The sequence below is a fragment of the Scardinius erythrophthalmus genome (genome assembly GCF_964197995.2).
Source record: "Scardinius erythrophthalmus genome assembly, chromosome: 7".
NCBI classification, from domain to species: domain Eukaryota; kingdom Metazoa; phylum Chordata; class Actinopteri; order Cypriniformes; family Leuciscidae; genus Scardinius; species Scardinius erythrophthalmus.
This window is the reverse complement of record NC_138227.1, coordinates 30,495,444-30,513,800: the sequence shown is the minus strand read 5'-3', so window position 1 is coordinate 30,513,800 and position 18,357 is coordinate 30,495,444. Positions and strand designations below refer to the sequence as shown.

At 47.4% G+C, this 18,357-nt stretch overlaps 1 protein-coding gene across 1 annotated transcript in view; it reads left to right on the top strand.

Annotated features, from left to right (window-relative positions):
- Window positions 1-18,357, top strand: part of LOC308693795 (uncharacterized protein) — a gene marked incomplete at its 5' end in the record, with an annotated part of 80,081 nt that overhangs the window by 41,632 nt on the left and 20,092 nt on the right. The gene's annotated exons all lie outside the window — the stretch shown is intronic.

Sequence of the window (18,357 nt, the reverse complement as noted above, 5' to 3'; positions counted from 1 at the left end):
ATTTTTTAATGATTTTGCGGGAGCTGCAGGGGAGTGCGACCTATCGACCCATTGCTCACTTGCGCCCCCCGTGTCCCAGTTTTCCAAAAAGAACTTCAAATTTTGATTCGTCTGACCACAGAACAGTTTTCCACTTTGCCACAGTCCATTTTAAATGAGCCTTGGCCCAGAGAAAATGTCTACGCTTCTGGATCCTGTTTAGATATGGCTTCTTTTTTAGCCGGCAACGGCGAATGGCACGGTGGATTGTGTTCACCGACAAGTGAAGTATTCCTGAGCCCATGTTGTGTTTTCCATTACAGTAAGTAACCAAGGGCCCGAAGATCACAGGCATCCAGTATGGTTTTCCGGCCTTGACCGTTACGCACAGAGATTGTTCCAGATTCTCTGAATCTTTGGATGATATTATGCACTGTAGATGATGATAACTTCAAACTCTTTGCAATTTTTCTCTGAGAAACTCCTTTCTGATATTGCTCCACTATTTTTCGCCGCAGCATGGGGGAATTGGTGATCCTCTACCCCATCTTAACTTCTGAGAGACACTGCCTCTCTGAGAGGCTCTTTTTATACCCAATCATGTTGCCAATTGACCTAATAAGTTGCAAATTGGTCCTCCAGCTGTTCCTTATATGTACATTTAACTTTTCCGGCCTCTTATTGCTACCTGTCCCATCTTTTTTGGAATGTGTGGCTCTCATGAAATCCAAAATGAGCCAATATTTGGCATGACATTTCAAAATGTCTCACTTTCAACATTTGATATGTTATCTATATTCTATTGTTTCTATTGTAAGTTTATGAGATTTGTAAATTATTCCATTCCTTTTTTACTCACAATTTGTACAGTGTCCCAACTTCTGATTTTCTGATTTGGGGTTGTAGTTCTCAGAGTAATATGACACATTGTGCTCTGTCTCAATTGCCTGTATTCACTTTTGTGTCCTTATACGCTCATTTTTTTGGGTCGACTGCTTTTAAAAACTTAGTTCTGGGTTTTTTAGCTTGTTTGCTGTACACCCTGTCACATTGCAGCTTTTAGACATTGTTCTGTTTTTTGTTATAAGTCAGATATAATTTCTCATTCATTTCGTTGAAGTTTGCTGCTTTATACTAACATTATACTAACATTTGCTGCTTTATACTTACATACTTACATTTTTGAAATAATTAATTTACCCTGCTGAGAAACGAGGAGCGTGAACTAAATTTATCAGTTCTACGCGCATGTCTGGGAAACTCATGAATATTCATGTAGGCTCCGCCCACTGCCTCTACAGATGCACAAGTCACTTTTGCTCCAAATTTCACATAGATCAATGGTGCAAAAGTGAGAGCGTGCAAAACTTTTCACTTGAAAACAAAAAACGGTGTTTGAGACTCTTCGCAGCTGATTCAAACAGTTATAGTTATGTACTTGTGTTTGTGCTAGAAAAAAAAAGACATTTGTGAGAAAATATTCTACAAGTAGAAGTGTGCAACTTTCATTGGATGAATTCACATACTGATTTGCTGCTGAGCAAAATTAGTCCGTGACTTCACATTTTTTGATGCGGGTGTTTGAATGTGTTTTGCACCATATTCACTGCAGCAACTGTAGCAAAAATGTGAGCGTACGAGTTTCTTAATTAGTGATTTGTAGAATAGGATTTGTGCACATGCAATGATGTATTTGAGAAGGTGTAACTGTTGTGTTGTGTTGTGTTTGTGGAAGAGAAAAAAAAATCTACAAGTTCTACTCTTAAAACATTTTTCTCTGTGACTTCAAATTTACTGATACTCATGTGTGGCAATTTTCTACAACTACAAATTCCACTTTCACAGGCGCTCAGTTGATTTGCACCAAAAATACCTTCATAGACTGGGTCTAACATCACAATGAATTGTCACGTAGCCAGCACTAGTCAGTATGGAATATTAGTGGATGCAGATGCATATGTATTGATCTACAAGTAAGAAAATTAACGTTCTCTTACGAGAGGTTCTCTCGTATTGCGTAGTTGCTTACGCTACGGGAAAGCCTTTCTTTCTCGAGATACTGAAGCCAAAAATTATCCTTAATTTTTATAATCTTGTCAACGCAGTGCGGCAGCCTGCAGACCTAGGGCAAGCTAACTAGCGTGCCCATTGGCTGCCCTGCGGCAACTGCAGCAGCCTACCGCTGAGCCCTTGGCGTGACGTCACGACCAATGAGCGCGCTTGGCGCGCTTAATGCGTCACAGCCCGCGAAAAGGGGTGTGGCTTAGCGTATATAAACAGGGCTCGGAGGCTGCTTCTCTGATTTCTGTCTTTTCAGCGAAGCTCTTCGCATCGCTGCTCTCTGAGGAAGCCGCCGTCGAAACAAGCGACCAGCACGCCGAGGATCTCAGCCTGAGGACGCCGGCCGCCTTCGCCGCCTTCAGCCTTCCCTGCCTGCTTCGCTATCCGGCGATCATATCCTTTACTGCTCTGTGTTGCATGTGTTTGTGTGTTCGCCCCGCGACACACTTTTGCATCTAAAAGAGCGCGAGGCGTTGTTGCAAATGCCTCGCTCATCCTGTGGCTCGTGCAGAGCCCCGCTCAGCGATGGAGACCGCCACGTGATTTGCGCTCTCTGCCTGGGCTTCGACCACGCAGCCCGCGCCCTCTCCTCGGGCGGCTGCGAACAGTGTGAGGACTTGCCGATGTCGACCCTGCGGGCTCGACTCGCCATGTTTGACGATCCTCCACCTTCCCCGGCTGCCTCTTCAGGGCCGCGTAAGAAGAAACGCCGCTCTCAAAGGCCTCCCGAGCCGGTGGTTATAGCTGAGCGCTCGCCGGAGCCCCTCCCGCGAGCCTCGCTTTCTCCTTCTCCCCCGCCCTTCACCGACGCGCAGCGGCCGGCTACTGCCCGCACTGCCGTCGCCTCAGGGGATGAAGCAGATGACGCCGCTGACAGCTGCTCTCTGCTTGCTTCGGACAGCGAGGAGTGGTCGGGCTCTCACCGCTCCGCCTCCTCGACTCCTGAGTCTGGCAGGTCCCGCTCCAGTGTCGACGCGGAGCTTATCCGCCTCCTCACCAAAGCGGTCGACCGACTGGGATTGGACTGGTCCCCACCCAAGGAGCCCGCGCCTAACCGACTCGACGGGTGTTTTCTGCCTAGCCGCCGCCAAGCGCCAGCCTCTAGGTCAGCACCCTTCCTGCCTGAGCTCCACCAGGAGCTATCGAAGTCGTGGAACGCGCCCTTCTCCGCTAGACTCCGCTCGTCTGTCTCCTCGGCTCTCTCCCAGGTGGACGGGGCCGCCGAGAAAGGCTATACCGGCATCCCTTCCGTTGAGGAAGCGGTGGCAACGCACCTTTGCCCGCCGTCTGCTAGATGGCGCTCAAAGTCTGCCCTGCCGTCTAAAGCCTGCAGGACCACATCAGCTCTCGCCGGCCGCGCATTCGCCGCCTCCGGCCAAGCTGCTTCTGCCCTGCACTCGATGGCTGTTCTTCAGATCCTGCAAGCCGACCTCCTCCGCGAATTGGACGAGAAGGGCTCGGATCATACAGCCTTAACAGATCTGCGCAGCGCGACGGACCTTTCGCTCCGTGCTACCAAGACCGCTGCACAAGCCATCGGCAGATCTATGGCCGCGCTCACCGTCATCGACAGACACTTATGGTTGACGCTGGCGGATATGAGTGAGTCAGAACGCGCTGTTTTCCTCAACGCCCCGCTCTCGCCCACCGGCCTCTTCGGCCCTGCGGTCAGCGGGATTGTGGACCGCTTCTCTGAAGTGCAGAAGGCGTCGCAGGCTATGAATCTCTTCCTGCCTCGCCGCTCGAGCCCAGCCGCAGGCCGCTCTCAAGCTCAGCCTCCTGCGCGCAGCTCCACACAGCGCTCGTCTCGGCCACCAACCACTTCGCAGCGACGCCAGGGCGGCCGCCCTAGGTCGCGCTCGACCAGCCGTCACAGACCGCCGCCCCCCCGGGGTCCGCGTCCCAAGATAACGCTGAAGTCTGAGCCCGCGAAGTCCTCCTAGCACCCGCAGGGAGGAAGAGATGGCTGAGTCCCGCTGCGGCCGGACCGCCATCAAAACGCCCAGCTCTGTCAGTCCCCTCAGTGCAGGCTACTGCAGCAGCTTACACCGCAGCCAACGAGCCAGTAATACCACTCGCTCGCCTGCACACTAACGCCGTTTTTACGGCGGCCCAAATAAATCTCGGGAAGAGTGTAAATTCGGGCTTTCCGGCTCCGGCCGAAGGTGTTGTAAGTGTAGAAAATGTGCCCACTCCCACGTGCTCACTGCTTCACACAAACACGGTCCCCATGGTAACGCGTTCAGAGCGCTCTCTCATAAAGCGGTCACACGCCGCTCGAGTAATAAGTGTAGTAAATGTGCCCACAACTCTGTGCTCACATCTACCTGTAACTCGCTCTGCCACTCTGTTACCCCGGGCAACAGCGGCTCAAGCCGAGGGTGTTATAAGTGTAGAAAATGTGCCCACTCCCATGTGCTCACTGCTTCACACAAACAGGGTCCCCATGGTAACGCGTACAGAGCGCTCTCTCATGAAGCGGTCGCAAGCCGCTCGAGTATTAAATGTAGGAAATGTGCCCACAGCCTTGTGCTCACACCTACCCGCTGCTCGCTCTGCCAGCCAGTTACCTTGGGTCACGGACCCTCTAAAGCTCCCAAACACTGGCCGTGTCATAAGTGTAAACCCTGCGCCCGCTCACGAGCACGCGCACTCACTTGTAGACATTATAATCCCCACGCCTCTCTCGCGCCTGGGATGTTTGACAGCAAATCACGCTCCATCCGATGGGACCGAGCTACTGAACGCTGTACAGTCGGCCAATACTGTTTACCAGCCCCCGTGTTCGAGCACCAGCGGCGCGCGCGCCGCGCCTTTCTCTCTGATACAGGCTCCCCATCCCGCGCAGCGCGGCGATCTGAGCCCAGAGACCATTCGACCCCTAGCTATGCATGCGGAAGCATGGGAAGCGATTCAGGGCGCGTCAGAATGGGTGCTGAAAACTATAAAACACGGCTATTCGCTTCAATTCGCTCGTCGCCCTCCGCGCTATACAGCACAGACGGAGACGAGAGTGAGTTCAGAAGCTGCGCACTTGCTTCAAGCAGAAATAGCGAAGCTGCTGCGCAAAGGGGCTATAGAACAGGTTCATCCTTCTTTGAGCGAGTCGGGCTTTTACAGCCGCTACTTCCTCGTGCCCAAGAAGGACGGAGCGTTCAGACCTATTTTAGATCTGAGACATCTGAACAAAGCCCTCATGAGACGGCCGTTCAAAATGATCACAACCAGAAAAATCCTCGCGCAGATTCGCCCAGGAGACTGGTTTATCTCTCTCGATCTAAAGGACGCATACTTTCAGATCCAGATAACTCCCCGTCACAGGCCATTCTTGAGATTCGCCTTCGAGGGTCGAGTATATCAGTACACAGTCCTGCCGTTCGGCCTGTCTTTGGCACCCCGTACATTTACGAAATGCATGGACACGGCCCTCGCTCCCCTGAGGAAACAGGGAATGCGAATACTGAATTATCTGGACGATTGGCTTATTCTAGCGCAGTCAGAGACGGAACTTGTGTCTCACAGAACAGCGCTTCTCAGCCATCTGGAGGAGCTGGGTCTCTCGGTCAACTGGACCAAGAGCTCGCTATCACCCCGTCAGTCAATTTCCTTTCTTGGAATAGAACTGGACTCGGTGGCTATGACGGCCAGACTGTCGGAGCAGCGCGCGCGCCGCATCCGCCTCCTCGCCGCATCCCTCCAAATAGGCAGCCGGGTTCCGCTGAGGACATTCCAGCGTATCCTGGGGCATATGGCCTCAGCTGCGGCAGTGCTCCAGCTGGGTTTACTGCGCATGCGCCCGCTCCAACGCTGGCTGAAAATGCGCGTGCCCCACCGAGCCTGAGCGGCCGGCGGCTTGCGAGTCAGAGTGAATCAGGGATGCATTTCAGCCCTGCAGCCCTGGCTGGCAGCCGAATGGTATCACACAGGAGTGACTATGGGAGTGATTTCACACCGGAAAGTTGTCTCGACAGACGCTTCCAACCTAGGTTGGGGAGCGCTCTTCGAAGGCAGACCGGTCTATGGCCGCTGGTCAGACCAGGAGAATCTCCTACACATAAACTGTCTAGAGATGCTCGCGGTCGAGAAAGCGCTCAAACACTTCCTCCCATTCCTCCACGGTCACCATGTTCTAGTCCGCACGGACAATACATCGGTAGTGGCCTACGTGAATCACCAGGGCGGTGTCAGATCAAAGATGCTCTGCACCCTGGCGGAACGCCTCCTCGTGTGGGCTCAGCACTCTCTGCGCTCGCTGAGAGCCGCGCATGTGCCTGGCCACCTGAACGAGGGCCCCGACAGACTGTCCAGGGACAACGTTCCCCCTGGGGAGTGGTCTCTACACCCCCAAACAGTCCAGTCACTGTGGCGACGGTTCAGCAAAGCGAAAGTCGACCTTTTTGCGTCAAAAGACAACGCTCACTGCCCAGAGTTCTTCTCGAAGAACGAGGACGCGCTGGCCCAGATCTGGCCCAGCGGCCCGTTGTACGCTTTTCCCCCGGTCTCTCTGCTGCCTCAGGTCATCGAGAGAATCAGGGAAGCGCGCCACTCAGTGCTCCTCATAGCCCCATGCTGGGAGAACCAAGCTTGGTTCCCGGATCTAATACAGCTGGCAGACTCAGCCCCCTGGCCGATACCGGTGAGGAGAGACCTCCTCTCTCAAGCACGCGGATCGATATGGCATCCCCATCCAGAGCGCTGGTCTCTGCATGCGTGGAGCCTCAACGATTACACGCTAATCTGCCAGACGGGGTCATGAACACGATCATACAATCTAGAGCCCCCTCTACGAGGCGGCTCTACATGTCGAAATGGTCAGTGTTTAACACATGGTGCACTGCTAAGGGGCTCGATCCACAGACATGTGGGGTATCGCGAGTACTGTGTTTCCTTCAAGAGCTACTGGACGCGGGCAGGTCCCCCTCCACGCTCAAAGTCTATGTTGCGGCCATTTCAGCGCTCTCGGTTTCTGAGCAGGGCCGCGCATTAGGAAGGAACGAGCTCGTCATCCGCTTCCTTAGGGGAGCCAGGAGGATGAACCCCCCGCGACCCCCCTCGGTTCCTATGTGGGATCTCTCTCTGGTCTTGGAGGCCCTGAGAGCGCATCCCTTCGAACCCTTGGAATCTGTGGATATGAAATACCTCACGCTCAAAACCGTTTTTCTGATAGCTCTGTCGTCAGTCAAACGAGTGGGAGACCTTCACGCGTTATCTGTTAACGCCGCGTGCCTCGAGTTTGGACCTAATGACTCCAAAGTCATTCTCAGACCGAGGCATGGGTACGTTCCAAAGATTTTGGGCACTCCCTTCAGAGCACAGGTCATTTCCCTCTCAGCCCTGCCGACGCACGGCAGCGAGGCCGATAGTAATCTCCTCTGCCCGGTCAGGGCGTTGAGAAACTACATTTCACGGTCCGCCGCTTTCAGGCGCTCGGATCAGCTCTTTGTTTCGTTTGGTGGGCGCACCAAGGGTCTCGCCGCCTCGAAACACAGCCTGTCCAGATGGATAGTGGACGCTATTGCTGCTGCTTATGCGTCTAAAGACCTGCAGTGCCCATTGGGCGTTCGAGCTCATTCCACTAGAGGCATGGCCTCGTCGTGGGCATGGTCCAGCGGGATTCCCATTCATGACATTTGTGCAGCGGCAGGCTGGGCCTCCCCCTCCACGTTTGTTAGGTTTTACAACCTGGATGTTCCCGCCTTGAAGGCGAAAGTCTTATCAGTCTAAGTCTCGCGTATGCCAGCCCACTATCTGTGCGCGGGCTACGTTGTGTGATTTAGCTCTACTGGTTGAGCTGCACTATACAGGGAATTGTCAGTTAGGACCGGCCGTGCCGCTCCTAACCCCCTAGAGTGTGCTTATGTACGGCGCTAGCCCTCTTCGGGCTGCCCGGCTCTCCGCTATCACGTTCCCCGGGCTCTCCCTGGGACTCATTCAGTGGATGCTGGGCGCGCACGGCGTTGACAAGGGCGTTCCCGTAGCGTAAGCAACTACGCAATACGAGAGAACCTCTCGTAAGAGAACGTTTCGGTTACTCACGTAACCTCTGTTCTCTCTAGAAGAGGGAACGAGTATTGCGTAGCCCGCCGTGCTCGCGCCACGAGCTCATTTCGCTTCATGCGACAGAAACCAGAGAAGCAGCCTCCGAGCCCTGTTTATATACGCTAAGCCACACCCCTTTTCGCGGGCTGTGACGCATTAAGCGCGCCAAGCGCGCTCATTGGTCGTGACGTCACGCCAAGGGCTCAGCGGTAGGCTGCTGCAGTTGCCGCAGGGCAGCCAATGGGCACGCTAGTTAGCTTGCCCTAGGTCTGCAGGCTGCCGCACTGCGTTGACAAGATTATAAAAATTAAGGATAATTTTTGGCTTCAGTATCTCGAGAAAGAAAGGCTTTCCCGTAGCGTAAGCAACTACGCAATACTCGTTCCCTCTTCTAGAGAGAACAGAGGTTACGTGAGTAACCGAAACGTTTTATTTTTACTTTTCATTTTCTATCAAAACATTAAATATATTAAATAATCAATGTAGGTCACTGATATAGGCTACTTCATGTGCGCAAACAAATGAGGAGAAACAAACTAAATGTATTTAAAAATGAAGAAAAACAAAATGCCTGCTGACAAAGACAGACTTATAAAAAACAGACTTCACATAGGGCTAAATGCATAACATTTTAAAATGAACGCTATGCAAACATGCTAGTTTTATATAATTTGAACAATTGTGGCAGCGGGGAAGATGCATGGGCATTAATTTGCGTTATTTTAATGTAATATTATTTTATGGGGGAGGAGGGTTACCTAAAACCTACCCCATTGAGACGGTGATGTGGACATGTTCACATTCAAGCATTACAGTGGGTTTAAATAGCCCTTTTACTTTTGACAGTTGTGACCTAAATATGATTTGATATATATATATATATATATATATATATATTAGGGTGCATCAAAAAACACAATTCTTGAATTTTGATATGGCTGGGTGCTAAAAATGTTCCAATATATGTAGAAACAACACATGCAAAATATTTTTCCAGTACATGATGATTTAGGGGTGCCACCGCACATCTGGTTTCGTTGGATAAAGTGCTTAACAGTGCTCAATGGTCACAATGCAGATCTGAGGTAAACAATACTACAGCTCAAGAAAACTGAGATTATCTTTCTGTTTGAGGTGATCTTTCTGTGTTGGGTATGTATTATTACATAATTATCTGTAATTTTGTCTTTGTATACTTATTTATCATAAGTCATTTAAGTCATATTTATAGGTATTTGGTGCTCATTACATCTAGCTAACATTAGCTAGCAACAGTTTGCTAACCACAGTTAGCTATCTATGTTAGCTAAACTATTAAGCTTAACATCAACAGTATTCTAGAGTGGACAATGACATATTCAGAGTCAGAGTATACAGTGGGGAGAACAAGTATTTGATACACTGGCGATTATGCATGTTTTCCCACTTACAAAGCATGTAGAGGTCTGTAATTTTTATCATAGGTACACTTCAACTGTGAGAGACGGAATCTAAAACAAAAATTCAGAACCTGTATAAAAGACACCCATCCACACACTCAATCAAACAGACTCCAACCTCTCCACAATGGCCAAGACCAGAGAGCTGTGTAAGGACATCAGGGATAAAATTGTAGACCTGCACAAGGCTGGGATGCTAGGCTGGGCGCAATTATTAGAAAATGGAATAAGTTCTAGGTGACGGTCAATCTCCCTCGGTCTGGGGCACCATGCAAGATCTCACCTCGTGGGGCATCAATGATCATGAGGAAGGTGAGGGATCAGCCCAGAACTACACGGCAGGACCTGGTCAATGACCTGAAGAGAGCTGGGACCACAGTCTCAAAGAAAACCATTAGTAACACACTACGCCGTCATGGATTAAAATCCTGCAGCGCACACAAGGTCCCCCTGCTCAAGCCAGCGCATGTCCAGGCCCGTCTGAAGTTTGTCAATGACCATCTGGATGATCCAGAGGAGGAATGGGAGAAGGTCATGTGGTCTAATGAGACAGAAATAGAGCTTTTTGGTCTAAACTCCACTCGCTGTGTTTGGATGAAGAAGAAGGATGAGTACAACCCCAAGAACACCATCCCAACCGTGAAGCATGGAGGTGGAAACATCATTCTTTGGGGATGCTTTTCTGCAAAGGGGACAGGACGACTGCACCGTATTGAGGGGAGGATGGATGGGGCCATGTATCGCGACATCTTGGTCAACAACCTCCTTCCCTCAGTAAGAGCATTGAAGATGGGCCGAAACACACAGCCAGGGCAACTAAGGAGTGGCTCCGTAGGAAGCATCTCAAGGTCCTGGAGTGGCCAAGCCAGCCTCCAGACCTGAACCCAATACAAAATGTTTGGAGGGAGCTGAAAGTCTGTATTGCCCAACGACAGCCCCGATACCTGAAGGATCTGGAGAAGGTCTGTATGGAGGAGTGGGACAAAATTCCTGCAGTGTGTGCAAACCTGGTCAAGAACTACAGGAAATGTATGATCTCTGTAATTGCAAACAAAGGTTTCTGTACCAAAGTTCTGCTTTTCTGATGTATCAAATACTTATGACATGCAATAAAATGCAAATTAATTACTTAAAAATCATACAATGTGATTTTCTGGATTTCTGTTTTAGATTCCATCACTCACAGTTGAAGAGTACCTATGATAAAAATTACAGACTTCTACATGCTTTGTAAGTGGGAAAACCTGATAAATCTGAAGTGTATCAAATACTTGTTCTCCCCACTGTAGATGTCTCATGTGTATTGAGAGTAGCATTGTAATTGTTACAGTAAATTAACAGGGTAATGCCACGTGAACATGTCCCATTGACCTCCATTCATTTTGTCTATAGGACAAATGAATGGAGAATCTTGAAAGTTGAATTCTGAGAAATGCCCAAGTTGCCCAAAGGGTTCAAACAAACAACTTTTACTTTGATAACCCTATAGAACATGTTACTGTATAAAAGTTCACTGTACTCAACATTTCCAGGTCAACCTTTTGGCAATTAGACTAAAAATTGCACATTTTTTGAAATTTCGCCAAAGTTCATGTGTTAGGTGGCACCCCTAAATCTCAATGGAATTCCTCAAAACTTTGCAAAAGTCATTTTTATGTTAATTGGAACAAAATGCAATGCCAGCCAAATTGATATTTTGAAATTAAAATTTCCCATTCAAATTTGATGCACCCTAATATATATATATATATATATATATATATATATATATATATATATATATATATATATTGTAGCGGCAGATACAAGCTCACACATCACTGATCTAATGACATAATTCACATATCACCAAGGCGCACGCATGTTGAACATGTCCCCTTTAAGAAGATGTTCATGAGAGTTTGGGGGTTGGGTTAATGCACGTTTTTCTGACGCATAGAGTTAATAAAAAACACAACTGTTGTTGTTCTGACACTGCAATCCTGCCTCTGTGTATTTTTGATAGCACAAAAGCTACATTGGTGACCCCGATGCAGAACAATTAATGCATGATGTCGACGAATGCTGTATCTCTGAAGCTGCCGGAGTTTTGGGAGCAACAAGCGACCGTGTGGTTCGCTCAAGCCGAAGCTCAGTTTGCATTGCGGGAAATAACCGCGGACGACACGAGATATTATTATGTTGTTGCCGCCCTTGGCAACTCCACGGCCGCGCGAGCGATCAGCATTCTGGAAAATCACCCAGCTCGGGATAAATATGATACACTAAAGGCGTATCTATTAAAGACTTTCAATTTATCAGAGACTGAAAGAGCACGTCGTTTGCTCTCACTGCCGGGCCTCGGAGATTCCCGGCCGTCTGAGTTAATGGATCACATGCTAGCGCTGCTGGGTGAGCATAAACCATGTTTTCTGTTTAAAGAGTTGTTCTTACAACAATTGCCAAAGAGTGTAGAGTACCCCTCTTGCAAATAGTACAGTGACTGACTACAGAGAACTAGCACAACTGGCAGATGTTTATCAGGCAGCATCACACCAGTGTACAACTACTGACTCAGTGGCTGCATCTGTGTATCCGGTTATGAAAGCTGCTGCACAAGGTTCAGACGAACGGCCAACTTTTGCTGCACGACAGTCGGCAGAACAAGGGCTATGTTTCTTTCATGCCCGTTTCGGGGCAAAAGCCAAAAGGTGCCGTCCACCATGTACATTCAAGGGGAGCCACAACACGCCAACAGTTAGTAGCATAGTGGCTAATGACAACGCTTATCTACTGTTTGTCACGGACTCATTATCTGGCCGACATTTCCTCTGTGATACAGGGGCACAGGTTAGTGTCCTCCCCGCTTCCCCAGTGGACAGACGCCTGGGCGAAACCGGCTTACCGCTCGAGGCGGCCAACCAGGGCAAGATACGCACCTATGGGAAACGGCTAGTACCGCTTTGCTTTAATGGACAGCGTTATACATGGGAGTATGTCTTAGCAGATGTGAGTAGACCCCTCCTGGGTGCAGACTTCCTGTGCACTAATGGACTGTTGGTTGATGTCAAAAATAGCTGTTTAGTCACTGCAGAAGATTTTAATGTCTTACCCTGTTCGAGGAGCACTTTTCCCACAACCACACTGTCTAGCGCATTGACAGGCGAGTGCAGGTTTTCCCAGCTGCTCGGTGAATTTCCCAGCCTCACCAAGCCCACTTTCTCCTCAGCACTGGCCAGCCATGGGGTCGTGCATCATATCTCTACATCTGGACCGCCAGTACATGCCCGGCCCCGTCGACTGGATCCATTTAAACTGGCAGTTGCCAAAGAAGAGTTCACTAACATGGAAAAACTGGGTATAGTGCAACGCTCCAACAGTCCTTGGGCCTCACCCCTCCACATGGTTCCCAAAGCAGACGGTGGTTGCCGCCCTTGTGGGGATTTTCGTAGACTCAACGATATCACAACCCCTGATCGATACCCGGTTCCACACATTCAGGATTTTTCGGCCCGCCTGGCTGGGAAAACTATTTTCTCGAAGGTGGATCTTGTTCCAGTGATCAGGTGCCAGTATTCCACGAAGACATCCCGAAAACAGCTGTGATAACACCATTTGGCCTTTTTTAATTTTTGCGGATGCCTTTTGGACTCAAAAATGCGGCACAAACATTTCAGCGCATGATGGACTCAATCCTACGGGATCTGGACTTTTTATTTGTGTACTTAGATGACATTTTAGTTGCCAGTACCTCTAGATCAGAACACCTGGCGCATCTGAGATTGCTGTTTGCTCGCCTCAGCCAGCATGGCTTGATAATTAACCCTGCCAAGTGTCAGTTTGGCTTGGCCGTTATCGACTTTCTTGGTCATAGAATCACAGGCGAAGGGGCAGTTCCCTTACCGGACAAAGTCGACAGCATTACACGATTCCCTGTTCCACAGACAACCAAAGGGCTACAAGAGTTTGTGGGGATGGTGAATTTCTATCACCGTTTCATTCCTCGAGCAGCTGAGCTCATGCATCCTTTGTACAAGGCCCTCAAAGGACAGGGCAAAAACAAAACGATTTCCTGGTCCGAGGAGATGTCTAGGTCATTTGAAGGCGCTAAACTCGCTTTGGCACAAGCCACATTGCTGTCTCATCCAGTTCCAGGTGCCCCTATTGCTCTCACTTCCGATGCTTCAGACCGTGCTGTTGGCGCTGTACACGAACAGCTGGTTGGCGGGGTTTGGCAGCCACTTGCATTTTTTAGTCGCCAGCTACGCCCGAATGAACAAAAGTACAGCGCATTCGACAGAGAGTTACTCGCACTGTACCTGGCAGTGAGACACTTCCGTTTCTTTTTGGAGGGACGTGTGTTCACAGCATTTGTAGATCACAAACCCTTGGTTCATGCCATGTCTAAAGTTTATGAACCCTGGTCAACACGACAAAAGCGACACCTGGCTTACATATCTGAGTTCACGACAGATATCAGACACATCGAAGGGAAAAGCAACGTGGTGGCAGATTGTCTTTCCAGGGCCACAGTGCAAGCGGTGCACTTAGGTATAGATTTTGTTCGTTTAGCAGCTGACCAGCACTCTGATCCTGGGGTACAGGCATACAGAACAGCCGTTTCAAGTCTGAAAATAGCCGATGTCCGCTTTACGGAAGCAGGAGTTACGCTGATGTGTGACGTTTCCATGGGCTACCCGCGACCAGTGGTGCCTGGACAGTGGAGGCGAGCTGTTTTCGACCAGGTCCACAGTTTGTAACACCCCGGACGGAAAGCTTCACAAAAACTGGTCTCGTCAAAGTTTGTGTGGCATGGATTCAAGAAGGATGTCCGAAACTGGGTTTCAGCTTGTGTAGCATGTCAGCGGGCTAAAGTTCAAAGACACGTCAAGGCACCACTGGAAACTTTCGAGGTACCAGAGCGATGTTTTGACCATGTCAATATCGACCTAGTTGGACCACTGCCGCCATCCCGGGGGTTTACCCATCTTCTAACTATGGTGGATCGAACCAGCAGGTGGCCAGAGGCAGTACCTTTGACCTCAACGACAACGGCAGATGTAGCACGGGCTTTTGTTGATACTTGGGTTGCACGTTTTAGCACACCGTCGGATATATCTTCAGACCGTGGCACCCAATTTACATCTGAACTGTGGTCAGAGGTGGCTCGGATACTAGGGGTGCAGCTTCATCATACATAACAGCATTTCATCCACAAGCAAATGGCCTCTGTGAGCGTTTCCATCGCTCTCTTAAAGCTGCACTCAGGGCCAGTTTGACGGATGACAGATGGACCGAACGGCTACCTTGGGTTCTGCTGGGCCTGCGGACAGCTCCCAAGGAGGATCTGCAAACTTCTTCGGCAGAATTAGTATACGGTCAGAGTCTGTGCGTCCCTGGAGATTTCATTCTAGACAGCACAAAGCCCTGGAGTCCATCTTCTGACCGTTCTGCGCTCTTAGACAAAGTCAAGGCTTTTAAACCGTTTCCTTCCTCTCAACATAGGCTGGCCGGGGCTTGGGTACCGAAAGACCTATCTGAGGCTAAGTTTGTATTCATTCGTCATGATGCTCATCAGCATTCTCTGAGACCCCCATATGATGGACCGTTTCGGGTTCTGGAAGCTGGAGCCAAAACCTTTCTGGTCGATATAGGTGGACGCCCAGAACGAGTCACTGTCGATCGACTCAAAGCTGCTCATGTGGAGCTTGGTCAGCCGATGGTTCCGGCCAGGGCCGGATTAACCATTAGGGCAACTGGGCACTTGCCCAGGGGCCCATGACATCTAGGGGGCCCTGACAGGTAGGAAATACACAGAAATGTAATAAAGTTATCAAACTCTTTACGATCTTCTTCACTGCATAAAGTGCATCTACGCGGGTTCACGCGACTTTCCTCCCTCCCCGCTGAACGCCAGAGATTCGTGAAATGCACTCCCGCTGGTTGAGCGCGGTAAAGTTCGTTTCAGTTTCGATATTAGCCGGACATTTGTTCTATAGGGTCGGTAGTCTAACAAAGATATCAATAGCAAGATTAGTTTTAACATTATGTGACCATTGTATATCGACATGATGAAATATTCGTTCAAAATCATTCGTGCGATAATGCTGCATAATTATACCTGAGAATGTTTTGACGCGTTTCCACAGCGCACATTTAAAAACAGACGTTTTCAAATTCCAAAGCTTGCAGAAGGTTCCTAATGTCAATACTGACTTTACAGCTATACAGCTTTCCTGGTAGCCTTGAGTAAATTAACATGTCTAAGAAAATGATTCATAAAACGTATAAATATCAGTTGAGATGTTTATTTTCGTCATTGACACATACGAAAATGAAAAGACTATCAGTCAAAGTTCAGCTTTAGGAGAGGTAGAAATAGGCCAGTATAATGGCTAGAATAAGAAATATGAAGATGAGGAGAGAGCAGACAAATAATTTAATGACAAGGTTTTAAAGCTAGCCTATTTCTTATAATTTTTTGGCCTTCAAAAGTCCTAAATTGCACATATGTAGGTCAGAGAAATCCAAATTTTCTCGGGGGAGCATGCCCCCGAACCCCCCTAAGGCCTAACTACGGGGGGCCTTGAGTCTTGTTGCCCAGGGCACAGGAAATTGTTAATCCGGCCCTGGTTCCGGCACAGGCTCCAAGGAGAGGTCGTCCACCGACCAACAAGGAATCAGCCTCCAAAAACGAATCTCTGACTGCTCAGGAGGTTCAAGATTCTGCCAATTCGCATCACTTTACACATTCAGGGAGACTAGTTCGAGCTCCAACCAAACTGCTTTTGCCGGTGCTTGTGAATTCTGGGGGGAGCTGTGTAGCGGCAGATACAAGCTCACACATCACTGATCTAATGACATAATTCACATATCACCAAGGCGCACGCATGTTGGACATGTCCCCTTTAAGAAGATGTTCATGAGAGTTTGGGGGTTGGGTTAATGCACGTTTTTCTGACGCATAGAAAACACAACTGTTGTTGTTCTGACACTTCAATCCTGCCTCTGTGTATTTTTGATAGCACAAAAGCTACAATATAATATATATATATATATATATATATATATATATATATATATATATATATATATATATATATATCATATATCAAATTCGTCACAGTCTTAAAAAAAATATATATATTTTAAGACAAATTTTAATTTAGGCTTACTTTGACAAATATATTTTGTAAACATACTTCATACAGTGTGAACTTTGACCTGAACAAATTACATCAAAGATTTGGAGCATTATTACAACAGCACAATTTTATATATTTACTATATTTACTACTAAGCCTTGCATAATTAAATTGTAAGAGATAATGTACAGTCAGCTGGTCATTATCACAAAATAAACCTGACAGAGTGACATGCTGATTCTCACCACAAACTTCAGAGGTTGAAATACTCTTCTGTCTCCTGCTGATCACATATCGTATCAGATTATATTTGACAAGCTGTTTCAGTAGATCAGTGTCAGTTGATCATTTTCATATTTCACTTATTTTCCCCTCATAGTTTGATTCAGTTTATTTTAATAATGTCATTTATATGCATTAATAAATAATGTTGTTAATTTAGATTAATTTGAAATATATTTATGTCAGATCCATTAGTGATGTAAGCTTATTTTTTGTTGTTTTAATATAGTAGCTGAAGATCTTGGCTGCATTTATACTGTAAGACTGATCCAGAGACAGATTTGTTTTTGTTCCTACTGTTTACGTTCACTTGAGATGGAACTGACTGCATTTACATTAATACTGAGCCAAAACACACTGATTCTGAGAGCAGAAAAGTAATTAAACCAACCAATTTTATATTTCATGTTTGTGCACTTGACCACACTGTAGATTTAGGTGGTCTTGACATGATGTTTGTAATTATTTTTATATTTTCACTCAGGTTAACTTTTAAATACAGTCATATGTTTAAAAAGATTATTTCCACCTTTTGTCACACACATTCGGTTTAAGTGCTACATCTCTTTAAGGCTTGTCAATAAACGGCCACTGTTATGATTGGCTAAGATCATTTAATAAGAAAAAGTATCAGAGCCTCCAATATTGCACTTGAGTCAAAAACATTATCCGTAAATATAAAACTGTCATTTACAGGCAAAGCATTATGAATTTGTTTACATTTGTTTTATGAAATTGTTTACTTGCGCTTTGTGATGTGCTGCTGTCAGAACTAATCCTGTAGAGTTAGCATTGCTCTATATTTCAATAAAAGTTTCTTTGTAAACTCTACATTAAATTGTGCCTGATTACAAAATCAAGTCTGCAGTGAAATGGTCAGAACAAACATAATCTTCCAACATGACCCTAGACATTGTTTAATAATAAACCATCCATTTGTTCCTAATGCTGGAGTCCTTCAGAAGGCTGTGCAGATCTTCCCTAACATCTTAATATTGAACTAGTTTAAAACTTGCAGGAAGCTTCAGGAGCCTGTTAACATGAGCACCTCTATAGCCTTGCGTGACCGGCTCTCTCTTTCTCTTGTCTCTCCATTGTTCTCCACTGCTGGACAGGTTACCAAAATGGTAAAGTAGGCATTGATGTGTTGTTGTGGAGTTGGTCAGATGAAAATATCTTCTAGAGTCTAATGTCACAATGTGGAGGAAGTAGAAAACAAGTCATTTGGCAGCTTGATTTCAACTTATGACAATTTTTGTGGGGTCTGAAAAGTTTTATTATTTTTTTATTATAAGTTTTATCTTATATGTCAAAAGATCAAAGAAAATGTGATTCCTCATTCCATAAATGCTTTATTGGTCAACAAACATAATACTGTGGCTGATTCACCAGAGAAAAGGGAAAAATGTGGCCCTACTAATATCGACTTTGGT